The sequence below is a fragment of the Pyrus communis genome, chromosome 10, assembly GCF_963583255.1.
Source record: "Pyrus communis chromosome 10, drPyrComm1.1, whole genome shotgun sequence".
Classification (NCBI taxonomy): domain Eukaryota; kingdom Viridiplantae; phylum Streptophyta; class Magnoliopsida; order Rosales; family Rosaceae; genus Pyrus; species Pyrus communis.
In genome coordinates this window covers 22087069-22101045 of record NC_084812.1, presented here as the reverse complement: position 1 = coordinate 22101045, position 13977 = coordinate 22087069, and positions in this window count along the sequence as shown.

The following is a 13977-nucleotide window of genomic DNA, read 5'->3' as shown; positions in this document are numbered from 1 at the left end:
TATCTAGAGTACGATTCCTAACAATTTAAATTAATTAATTTACAAAACAAGCAAATATGCACATAAAGGTTTGACAAAATAGTTTGAGATGTCTTAAATTTAAGTATAAAAACACAATATAAGAACGTAGGCAAACAAAAGTAATTGGCAATAAGGGTTTTGAAAACGATGTTTGAATGGTTAGGACTTTGGTTTCCATCTCTAACTTTTTTCGCCTAAGCAACCGATACACAATATAATACAAAACAGATTTTTGATGCTTTACGTTTGTCAACCTAAGGGCATGTTATCTACTCTTTAAGCTATTGATTTCCCTAAACAACGAATTAGGCATGGGTGTCTACACTAACTCTTTTCATTCTCAAAGTATTTAGCATGGTATCTACTAAGTTGCACTCCAAGAAAGCATAATACAATGGAAATCGACAAACACACGAATCCTAGAACTTGGTATCTATTCCGGTTATTCGTGATAATTAATTCCAAGATCCGTAACTAGTTCTCTTGTTACTCAGCATAGGTACAAGACTCGATCATCCAAATTTACCCATGTAACGAACTCAATTACAAAGCACTCAATTACAAAGCTATTCTATGGTGATCAATCATAAAATAACTCAATAAGATTTGAATTAAAATTGGAATTAATCACTAAAGCATCAACAAATTATCTTGTAACAAAAGTGTATCAAAAATACTCAAGGAAAAATGATTAAAACTTCAACCACGTTCCAACTATGAAATTTAGTTACTCATAATCTAAATGGGCAGCAAAGACAAACAAAACAGAAAGTAAAAGGAGAAGAAGAAACTCTTCAATGATGAATTGTGGAATTATGCCCGGTCCTTCCTCTTTCTTCCTTCTGTCGTGGCTGCCTCCTCCTCTTTTTCGGTGGATGTTGCTGCCTATCTTGTTTTTTTCCTTTCGTTTTTCTGTTTTTATATCTCATGCCCCCTCTGCTGGTTTGATTAGGGATCCTCCTTCATTCCCCTTCTAGTTGTAACCGAGAAGGCAATTAACCTTCTTTTCCTTATCAAGCTTAATGAGCTTTAAAGTCTCATTATATTAAAAAGACTTTTAATTTTCTCACAGACTTTTTGGCTTTCTTCAACTGGTTAAAACTCCTAATAAATAGGAATTTTAATCTTCCTTTAATCTGCCACATTGATACACGTTTGTAGAAAACTTCGCATTCGCGTGTAGCCCGACCTTCATGTACTAAAACTACCATAACTCCTCTAGAAAAATGATATTCATGAACCGTAAAATTCTACGAAAAATAGACATCCGTGGCTTTCCAAAAATATATGGTACATCTCCTGCTTCTTCCCGAGTCAATACAGTTGAACCCACGAACTCAGCTGATCTGCACAGGCTGTGCTGATGACATAGGATTGTAAAAGCCTTTTTAGCTCCTTTCGCACTCCTTGCTTGTTATGGCCTACAAAACACAAATATAATGTAAAACCTATATAGAAGAGTAAAACAAAGGTGTAAACAAGGAGAATTATTATTATTATATATAATAGTGAATTTATGAGCATAACAGAGGTACTGTGGCCATGTCAACAGCGGCAACTGCCGCTGTAGTGGCCCACGGGGTAGCCTCCGCACAACCCGAGGAAACCCTAGGGTAGGAGGCCTATGGCACAAGCGGCTAGCAGGCACAGACCTCAGCAGCCGCTCGTTCTCGACAGCAGCCTCTGGTGCCTACCACCTTGACTTGTATGCTAGCTGCCCAGAATGGGGCAGCCCAAACTGCATTGATCAAGGTGGCCCAGCGCCCATGCCCCCGATCTGCTCCCACAGCCTTCCAGACGGTCCAACATGGTCCAAGACCAGTTCAATTGGCCCAGGTCCAAATTATGAGGCTGACGGTTGACCCAAAGGTATTTTCACCCCACCTTACTGCAGACCTAACTCATCCTGGCTTAAGCTTTGCACATGGAGTCCATTACACTTCCACAACTCAAGCAGAAGTCTACCATCCCAGCTCTTCCACTCTAAACGGTGAATAACACCTATCTCGACAGGTCATCGAACTAACAAGCGCCCTCGTGCAGTAGATGATGCGAGAATTATACGCGCACAAATTAAACCCTCTTTTTGACAATTGTAGTAAGTATGTAAGTAGGGATCGTTCTGGACTGGGGATTAGGTGGGATTGTTAATCACTTGGAAACTGACTCAAAAACGTAAAACAAAGTTTAAAACACTAAACTAGACTCAAAGAATGTGAAACTAAACGCTTAAAACACTAAAACAAACCAAAAGACTCAAACATCACCCAAAACACTCAAAACTGCCTTAAAAACACTTTCTGGGCAGTTTTGAGCACTTTGGTGAATTTGGACGAATTTGTGTAATAAATTGAATCAAAACACTTATAAACACAAACTAAGACACTTTCTAACTAAATTGGACACTAAAGTAAAGGGGGATTGAGGTTTTGACGAAATTAAATTAAATGGACAGATTGTAATTAAGGCAGAATGTAAATATGAATGTGATGATATTGAATGGATGGGAAGCTAGCTAAGGGGTTCATCTCCACACATGTTATACTTGCATATAAAACGATTTCCAATTGCTTTTCAATAAACCATGAATTCTCAACACCCCAAGTTAACCGTGATGCACTAATTAACCTTCAAATCTTCCTTAAATTATTGAATTGGATGATGCATGCGACAATTCAAATCATTCTCCAACGGTCCTCAACATGAATGCATAGAAGAGGTACAGTGAGAGATCACTATGCTCTATGAAAATTATAAGTGTTGACGAGGCAATTGTAACTATGAATGCATGATACTCTTGCCAAGAATTCATTTAACGCGATTGTTTATAAGCAACCTCCACTACTTGTGAATATAAGTTCATAACTATTAGGTGAAACTCACTTATATTCTAACGTCATATTCATGCATGAAAATTAAGCGTGCACTCTCAATAAACATACATAAATAAGTTATCAATCAAACAGTTAAACAAATTGAATCCACAACTTACGAAACACAATTAGAAGTAATCAAATCATATTGCAAGCATAAACATATATTTCGAATCCCCCCCTAGCCAAGGGGGTTTAGTTCCTCATACGTACAAAACAAAGAGAATTGAAATTAAACATTGAATTCAAAGGAAAAGAAACACCTAAACATTCCAACAACTCAAACTTGAATTGTATGAACGTTTAGGCCCGCTTCTCTTCCTCTTTGTTGTAGCACAAGGTCTAAGGTGAGTTTTGGGGATTATGGATGATGTAGAATGATAGGTTTTGTGGAATGGTGAAGGAAGTGATGGTGTTTGGATTGGTAGGGAACTCACGGCACAAGGGGATGTTGTTGGTGTGTATGGATGATTTTCTGAATGACTCCCCTTTGTGGCTGCAATGGATGCTTATTTATAGGTGGATGAATGATTAAAATAGGGAATATGACAGCTAGGTTGTTGGTGGAAAGCTGGAAATGCAAAAGGGGAATGCATGTGGCTGATTTATTTGAAGGGAATGCATGTGCAAAACAGCTAGGAAAAGTTGTGGAATGGCTGGAATGAAGGTGGGTTATGCACGGCAAAAGGAAAGTTTCTGAAGTGGTGGGTGAATGTTTGATGAATGCATGTGCAATGACAGCTAGGTTGGTTGTTTATTGAAGGGGGAAAGCTGGAAATGCAAGGGAATGTGCATGTGGCTGCAATGGATTAAAGAATGGGAGTGCATGTGATTAAAAGGTGGGAGTGCATGTGGCTTGGCTGAAATGAAAGGGAATGCACGGCAAAGATGGATTTGATTGCTGGAATGAAGTGTGTATGCATGTGAATTAAAGCTAGGGTGAATGATGATGAATGCATGTGGATTAAAGAGTGAATGGTGGCTGCAATAATGAAATGGAATGGCTGGAATGCAAAGTGAATGTGCACGGCAAGGTTGTTGTTGGTGTGTTATGCATGGCATGGTTGGGATTGTGGTGCAATGATGGAGGAATAAGTGCATGTGGCTTAAAGAGTGAATGCATGTGTTGAATGATTTCTTGGTGAGGGGATGCACGGCATGGGTAGTGTTGTTGGTGTGTGAATGGGAATGCAATCTGAAATGGGAGAGCATGTGGGTGGAAATGCATGTGGGTGAATGTGTGGCTGCGTGGTTGAATGATTGAAGGGGCATGTGGGTTGGAAATGCATGTGGAGTGGCTGGAACAAAGGGGGAAGCACGGCACAAAGTGTGGAGTGAATGATTGAATGTGCATGTGGGTGAATGTGTGGCAAGGCTTGTGGAATTGGTGCTTGCGGCTTTGAAGTGATTGTGCTGAAAATGAATGTGTGATGCACGGCTCCAAGGGGAGTTCTTGGTGTGAAGTGTGTATTTTTTTGTTCTTCTTTATTCCTAGCCTCATTTGGTCTTCAATTTCGTCCATCTACTTGGCTTTAAGCATATGCAATCCATTTAATGCCCCAAACTACTCCAAAATGCACCTTTTTGCTTCCTTAGCCATATGACCCTAGAAACACACGAAATGGCATAAAGGACTAAAATAACTAAAGAAACACAACGTAAATGCACGAGAACAAGCCAATTAAGTCGCATAAATATGCTCCTATCAGTAGACTACCTTAGTGAGTCAGTTCCTGCAGCGCTCTGAGATGTAGCATGCCCCAGACGAGGTGTCCAGAAGTAGGACAAGAGCATGCAATGACATTTCTCACCAACGGCGTCCCTATAAGCATCTCCTTGACCAGCCACGAACCGAGCGTTCTGGCAGTGTACACTCATGCCTAAGCCCTCGAGATATTGTAGATTCTAGTCTTAGCGCGCAGATGAGCGTGCACTCTCGGTTAGGCCCTTAGAAGATCATACATTCATGGTTGGGGCCACATTCCGATAAGCAACATGGGCAACCTTTCAAGTGAAGTGTCCATTCGCGGCAAGGCCCGCAAGGAGCATTATCTACCTCACATCGGAGTAAGGAGCACAATGGACGGGGAGAAGCAGTCACACAATCCGGCTCAAGTTCAACCGCCAGCCTACAAGGCTACGAGTAATTCGCTCGCTTGCCAGGAACGTACCACATGCACCGCAACCGCGACATAGACGAGCTGAGCATAGGGAAGAGCAGCCGAGACCAACAGGTCATGACTGGAGGTAGCTAGAAGCCCCGCTGCCCCAACAAAGGCAAATTCAAGAAAAAGTATAGAGGCTTCTTACTGAGCGATTGCACAAATTCCAACGCCTTGAGACCATAGACGAAGCCTTTCGCAAGGATGTGGTACACATAGGTAGACCACCTTTCACCAATGAGATCAAGCAAACGGAGCCCCTGTGTAAGTTCAATACGCCATATTTCATCTTGTTCAAAGGATATAGAGACCCGGAAAGACACTTAAAGTACTACTGCATCGCGATGATCTTCTACCGAGCCAATGACGCTTTAATGTGCAAGATATTCACCATTACTTTGCAAGGCGAAGGGCAAGATTGGTTTCATACCCTGTCTCCACAGTCCATCTAGAGTTTTGACGAGCTTTCTGTAGTCATCACTAAGGAATACTCATCCTACTGGTCGATCAAGAAGAAGTTCGATCATCTCTTCAACATTAAGAAGAATTCGAAGGAGTCATCTGCGATTATTTCAAGAGGTTCAAGGCGGAGAAGGCAAAGATAGTTGGCTTCAACAACTCAATTGCCAATGCAGCCTTCCAAAATAGACTTTCAGCAAATCATCCCCTATTTAAAGAGTTAATCATGAAGGAAGACCTGATTCTGGCAGATTCATTCGCTTTGGCAGAGAAGTATGCACTTCAGAATGAGGTCCGACGAGCAATCAAGCCACTTAAGTAGCCTCAGAAAGAGTTCGAAGTAGGCAGGAAGCCAAGCCCAGAGATTAGTCCCCAGCAAGAGGAGGCCAAGCCACCAAGAACTACACCAAGTTCTCAATCTCGGTCAACCAAATCCTCTAGAACCTCAAGAGTGAGCCTTGGTTCAAGATGCCAAAGCAATCCAGATGAGACACCACTAGTCTGGATCACACTAAATACTGCGTGTTCCACCGAGGTCTCGGTCACACGACCGACACCAACTATACTTGGAGGGATTACCTAGATAAGTTGATGAATGAGGGTAAATGCAACAGATAATTGTACAAACCAGCTGCGCAGCCTAAGAGAAATGCATACGCAGACGATAAGCCGCCTACCAAGACCATCAAAATCAATGGCATCTTCACCGAGTTTGAATACTTGGGGGCCACAAATAACTCTAAGAAGAGGAAGATCTGGTAGGCTATAATAATCTCCTAGGTTTAGGCAGCCTACGCCAAACCTGGACCGATCGTTGGTTTTGCCTAGCAGGATGCTGAGGGAGTTGACTTCCCACATGACGATGCTCTGGTAGCGTCAATTCAACTGACATACGCTATAGTTGACAGAGTGATGGTGGACAATAGCAGCACAGTAAATCTACTTCAGCTATTTGTCATCCAAAAGATGGGCCAGGAAAGCACGATAATACGTCGAGCAGAGATACTCATCGGATTCAACGGATACACCTCAACTGGTATTGGCAACATAACACTCGATGTGAGAACACCATCAGTAGTCTCAAAGCAAACGTTCATTATAGTCAATGACCCGTCTTCTTATAACGGGATTCTAGAAAAGTCATAACTAATGAAATTGGGCGTCGTAACCTCTGTTAAGTACCAGAAAATCCAATTTTGCATCCTGGGAGGAGGAGCCGAAGAGATCAAGTTTAACCAGGCCGCATCCCGATGATGCACCGTGCAAATGCTGAATAAATTAAAGAAAAAGTCCTTCACCCGAGTAGAAGCTACCGAGGTTGAGAAGGACGAGCCTACTACCAAATAGTAACTACAACAGGTGGATCAAGATGATGGCGTTCAGGAGGACATACCGATAGAAGAAAAAAAATGGAAGCCAAAGGAAGACGTCGAATACATCATTTTTTATCCTTAGTAGCTGGAGAAGACTGCTAGAATCGGCTCATTGCTGAGCCCGAAGGAAAAAAAAGAACTCACAACATTCCTTGGGGAAAATCATGATGTATTTGCATGGTTACCCTCCAACATGCCCGACATTGATCCCAAGATAGCCTTCCACAAGCTATATGTCGACCCCGCTGCCAAACCGGTGATCTAGAAGAGAAGACATTTAGCTCCAAAACGAGTAGCGATCACTGAGGCAAAGATAGACAAGCTATTGGAAGATGGGTTCATCGAGGAAGTGGCGCACTCAACATGGCTAGCCAACGTCATGCTGGTAATAAAGAAAAAGAAGGGCAAGTTGAGAGTATGTGTAGACTGCACCGACCTTACAAGGCTTACCCAAAAGATCTGTTCTTTGTCCCTGGAATTGACTTATTGGTAGACTCAACAGGCGGCAACCAACTGCTCAGCTTCTTAGACGCATATTTTGGCTACGATCAAATCGCCATGTTTGAGCCCGACAAAAAGAAAATCGCGTTTGTGATTGAGCGAGGCACCTACTGCTTCAAGGTTATACCTTTTGGCCTCAAGAATGCAGAAGCTACCTATCAAAGATTAGTAAACATGATGTTCAAGAAGTAGATTGGGGTTACCATGGAGGTTTTTGTCGATGACTTCATGGTAAAAGGAAAGCAATGGTCATACCACCTTAGAAATTTGTTAGAGACATTCAGTATTCTTATGGAATACAAGATGAAGCTTAACCCTACCAAATGTATATTTGAAGTCTCTTTAGGCCGATTCCTAGGGTACCTTATAACCTAGCAAGGAATCGAGGCATATCCCAAGTAGATCAAAGCAATCTTGGAGATGAAGTACCCCACCACTTTGAAGGAAATCCAAAGTCTAACCGGACGAGCAGCTGCGCTCAACCGATCGATGCAAGCCCTTTTTCAAGGTCATCAAGAACTCACGACATTCCTTAGGGAAAATCATGATATCTTTGCATGGTCACTCTCTAGACACTTCTCAACTAGTGATAAAGTGGGCTTCGAAATTCGGCCAATACGGCTTGGTTTTCCAACCTAGCATGGCGATAAAAGCACATGTCTTGGCAGATTTCATAGTAGAGTTCACCCTTGGCCTAGCAGACATAACAACACAACCCAAATACACTTCTGAGGTAACCAAGCACACCATGGCAGCACCAATCTTTATCGACAAGAACTTTTGGCACCTGTACGTCGGTGGTTCATCCAACTACGAAGGTTCCGAAGCAGGCTCGGTTCTAGTCACCCTAGACGACTCAATTTTTTAACAAGCAATCACTATAGGCTTCATGGCATCAAACAACGAAGCAAAGTATGAGGCCTTATTGGTAGGCTTCCGAATGGCATAAGATCTGGCAGTCAAGAAGCTCGCAATCCATTACGATTCTCAGCTCATAAACTACTGGGAGTATGCAGCAAAGCATTCAAAGATGGCATTATACCTCGAGAAGGTACAAAAGCAGCTTGAGGCATTTCAGACTTGCACCCTCACACAGGTGACACGGACAGACAACGCTCATGCAAACGCCCTGGTAGCCTTAGGCTCTGCTTTGGACAACCAGTTCAAACGCTTCATCCCGATCGAGTATTTAGGAATGCTGAGCATAGAAGAAAAACCAGTAGTCGAGGGGTAGCACGCTACTACTTGTGGGACAAAACCCCATCATCGAGGAGTGGCACGCTACTACTTGTGAGACAACATTCTCATCTAAAGATCATTTTCAGGCCCACATCTTCGCTGCCTAGCGCCTCTCTATGACTTGAAAGTTCTGAGCTCGATCGAAGAAGGAATTTGTGGAGACCACTCAGGGGGTCGATCCTTAGCATATAAAGTCTTCAACGTCGGCTACTACTGGCCCACCATATATCAAGATGCTAAGAATTTTGTTCAAAAGTATGACAGCTGCCAACCTTTCAAACCTGTACCTGCACTGTCTACCAGTGAGCTTCACCCGTGGACAAGCCCACGACCCTTCATGCAGTGGGCAATTGACCTAGAAGGACCTATGTCGCCTGCTACTGGGGGTAAAGGCATGATGATCGTGGCTACCAACTATTTCACCAAATGGGTAGAAGCCGAGCCCATGACCATCACTACTCAATCAGACATAGAGTGCTTCATATGGAGGAACATCATTTGTCGATTTGTAATTCCACAATTTATCATTATCGACAACGGCCCGTAATTTATGAGCAAAGACTTGGCGAGGTTCATCCAAAAATACGACATCAAGCAGCATATGTCTATGCCTTTATATCCCCAAGGCAACATGCAGACAAAGGAATCCAACAAGACAATCCTAGATTACCTCAAGAAATCCCTCACAGACAAGCAAAGGAAGTGGCCAGACGAACTTCTCGATGTCTTATGGGAGTATCGCACAACTAAACAGCGAGCAACCACCAACCGGTGAAACTCCTTTCTTTTTGGCATTTGGTTTAAAAGTAATCATCTTTCCTAATGTCATCGTGTCGAGCATCAGTACCATACTGCCAACTTTGGAGCATAACAGAAAAGAGATGGCCACAAATCTAGATCAGACGAAGGAGGAACGCGAAAGGGTCATCACCCGCATTGTAGCTTACCAGCAGCAGCTTCTCTTCAGCTACAACAAAAGGGCAAAAATCCAGTAATTTCAGCTTGGAGATCTAGTCTTAAGAAAAACATTCATCACTGCACGAAGAGAAGGCTCTAAAAAGATGAATCCAATCTGGGAAGGTCTATACAAGGTCAGCAGAGCAAGCGGCAATGGTAATTATACCCTCACCACCATGAACGACAAAAAGATCGACAAGCAGTGGAATGCCTACAACCTGCGGAAGTACTACGCATGACCTCTCATTTCTCCCCAAGCATTGCTCAGACGAAATAAAGCTCGATGACTCAACAAGCTCGACGAGCACTACCTTGCAAGCGGATGACTATCTAGTTGTTACACAATTTCTACCTTCTAGCTAAGTTCGATATCCTTCTTTTCTTTTTTTCAATGAAGATTTCTTTCATTATTTGGCTTAACTGCATACCTATAACAAATGTTTACTTCTGCTCTCATTGAAGATCGTGCCCAATCAGGGACTTATCGCAGGAATTGCACCCTCATCGGGGACCAACCTTGCTCTCCCCTTAGGAGAGGGCATACTACGCACTCCGAATATCCAGACGTGGATGGGTCGGGCTGCCCTGGTGTAACCAAAGCACGATGGCTTGCACCGACATCCTTAGAAGCAGCTACAATGGTCTTTTTCAAGGCTTAGCTAGAGTGAAGGATTTTAGGCCCTTGGCTTAATCCGTGGGGACTTGGGCCTCAGAGATAGAGGAGGCACGTTGCACAGCTCTTTGGATGTTTCCCATGAAAATGGACCGTAATTGAGCATCCTTGGTGTGACCAGCTGCTGGCAACCTTGGCTAACCATTCTATATGTGACCAACTAGTATTCCTTCTACCCGTTAGAGGAGCATCCTTTTTTAGCATCTGCTATGTAACCAACTAGCATTTGCAGCTGAGCATCCCTGGTGCAATACATAGGCAATATCTGTGAGGATACAAAATTCTAACTCCGGCTACACGAATGGGGTGTACATGGTTGAGCATCCTTAACATGACCAGTTAGCGTAAGGAGTTGAGCGTCTTGTATGTGACCAGCAAGCGATCTCTGCACATACGGTTTCTAGAAGTACCTCGAAGCCTAAAACTATCACCAATTCAATGAGCATCCTACGAATTCTAGAAGATCCCTGGGAACCTAAAGCTGCTGCTTAGTTAACAAGCAACCTATAGTTTCTGGATGTACTTGGGAACTTAAAGTCGTTGCCAACTCAACGAGCAGTCTACAGTTCAAAGGATTGGAGTAAAGACGACCAGCGAAAGGTCAGCGAATTTCGTGTCTCAGGAATCTTTAGTATGTTGTGATGCAGACCACGCAGCTCAAAGGATTGGAGTAAAGACGACCAGCTAAGCAGCCTATGGTCAGGGGGCAATAACGCAAGATAAAGCTCAGTAGTTCAACGCCCTAAAAGATCAAAGTTAACAACCAATCAGTCATGCAGGCTCTCCTGCTTCTATAAGTAAGGTGCCAATCTGCTGACTCTCTGGTTAACAGTTTTGCAGAAGTCCTAAGCCTAGATCGGCAATCACATTGGTCATGCAAGCCCGTCTGCTTATTAAAAAGTAGTGCAATTTGCTAACAACCTTGTGATTAAAGATCTAGTGGACCACCAATACGAAACATGCAACTACAGAAGTCATTCGGTTTAACAGGTTAGAAGTTTCGAAAAATGCCTCAAGTAAGCGAAGATTCACACCTGACAACCCGAAGTTGGCACCTATAGGAATAAAGATGAGCTTGACTATTTTGTTCAAAGCAGCTTGCTCGATTGTTCATTATACGGCAATAGCTTGAAGCAAGGCAAAAAAACAAGGATAAAGTAAAGAAAAGAAAAACAGTTTATTAATTTTTAGCAAATTAATAAACTGGCACGAAGGCTAATGGAGTTTAAGCAAAGGAAAAAGCAAAGCAGGAGAGGAAAAGAAAGTAAATCCTAAAGTCTATAAAAAACAATAAAAAAAAATTAAAAAAAAAAAAAACCTACTCCGTAGTAGCTTGGACATCTTCAGCAGTCGCATCGTTCCCAGTAGCATCAACTTCCTGCGCTTTATCAACAATTGCCTTATCCTAGGTAGCACGGTTATCAGCCGCCACTACCTGGGCGGCACCACGTTCGACCGCACAGCCCTGGGCAGCCTGATCTTTAACTACTCCATAAACAGCGCTCTCGAAGGAAAACTTAAGGAAATCCTCAGAAGAAATAGCAAAAAGCTCGAGGTCCTAATCAGAAAAGGCATAGTCAGATAGCATGCCAAGGAAATGATCTATATAACCAAGCTTGTAGAAGTCAGCTTGACCTTGGGCAAGGACAACCTCAAGATTGGACAAATCGCTCATCAGCTGCTTATTTTCCTTAATCATGTTAGTACGAGCATTTTGCAACTTATCTAGTTTCTTAGGTTCTTGTTGGCAGACAACGCTCCGTGCAACTTCACTTCATTAGGCTCAAGTCTACACTTAGCTTTCTTGAGTCGAACAACGTCATTATGCATGATGAGTAGCTCTACATCCTTGGCATCACGGGCAGTCTGAAATTCTGAAATGGTATGCTCAAGGTCCTGCACCAGCAACACTTAGACTTCAATCTCCTTCTCTGCAATGCTATATCTTCCCTGGATCACGTCAAACTGAGCTTTCAAGTCACTAATCTCTTGGTGAGCAGTCTCAAACTGCTAAGCAGTGGGGGCAGAGATATCAAATCCCTTCAAAAAGCAAGCAGGGAACCCCTTTGAGACTGAGCATCATACCTCGCGAAGAAACTGGAGTTGACAACCTTGCTCACGTCATCAATAAACTTGGCATATGCTTTCGTGTCTTCAAGCAAATCAGGCTTCAACAGCGCATAGATCTCGAAAAACTCCTCTAAGGCTGGTTTGGCAGGCTGATCACGGCTGCTTATCCAAGCATACGTTTCCTTCTCAGCATGAGAGACCGGCCTTGGCACCGCCTTGGCAGTGGAATCACCATCCTCACTTTTCTCTGCTGCACACACCTCTAGAATCGGATCAAACTTGGGCAAGGAAGGCTGTCTCGGAACAAACCTAGGCACATAGGGCACGGTAAAACTCCTCTGCTATGCAATATTGTTAGTAATCGTTCTAGTAACCCTCGGAACAACATGCTTCGTAGGCTCAGATCCAGGAGCCTCTTTCTTCCCATTGGAAAAAGTCATGTCAATCACAAGCCTCCCAACAGTGAACTAACCCTCGCGAGCAATAGAGGAAGTCTTCAGCTTTTTCTCCACCAAAGGCTCTCGAGCAGGCGATGGAGATCTATTTCTCCCGCCTTCACTTACAACGGGCTTTACAATGGCGATCAGACGAGCAAACGCCTCACCCTTGATCCTCCTAATCTCCTCCTGCAGAGCCTACCCACCTTTCTCCCTACAAAGAGGATTGAGCAACCAACGTCATTCAGGGTATTCAGCAAGGATCCCCAAAGCGATGTGCACATTTTTCATGTCTGGAGAAGTCTTGGGAGTGAAATCGAATTTTGAATCTACATAAACAGAGGAGGAAAAATCAGAAGGTAGCTCAACAAAAGCATAAAGTAACTTAGTGACTAAGCAACCTACTTACCATCGATAAAGGTAATCGGAATGCGCAGCCCAGGTGAGGAGTTGGAGTCCCACTATCCGCTGATCTCTAAGGTCTCCTTAGACCAGTCCTGATCCCCTTTGCTCAAGTGATCGAAGGGCCTATGGCAGGTCCTCAGCTGCCCGACACCATCGATGTGGCCTATGTAAAAAAAGTACCAAAACTTGTTGGCAGTCAGGTCCAAGTCAAATAACCTGCTTAAGTTATGGAACCCCACCATTGCATGGACTATGTTCGGAGAGCACTGAGCAGGAGCACACTTCATAGAGCAGATCACCTAGAACCAAGGCATGGGAAAGGTGAACCCAAACACAAAGTCGTTGGGGTGAAACTTGATAGCTTTCTTAGACCTACATGGTTCACGACTGCTATTATCATTGACTCATTTCACGCGAATCCCAGACAGAATTACGTGCTTAAACATCTTGAGGAAGTCTTTGAACTGCTTATCGGAACCTACATTCTCGTGAGCAGCCCTGAAGTAGCCTAGCTTACTTGCAGATCTGCCCTGGCAATGCAACGGTGGAATAAATTCATCATTCTTGTGGCTCGAGGAAGACATGTTCGAAAGAATCTTACAATGATGCAAGGAAAACTTGTTAGAAGGCTGCTTGAAGGAGAAACAAAAAAAATAAAAAATAAAAGGGCCACAGAACCTAGCGCCCCGCGCCAGGCTTCACAGCCCAACCCACTTGTGCGACAGAGAGCCCAGCCCGAGCTGACTCCCCCATCTCTCTCTCGACCCAATGGCTTTGCTGCCCAAGTTAAACAAAGAAGGGGCAGGC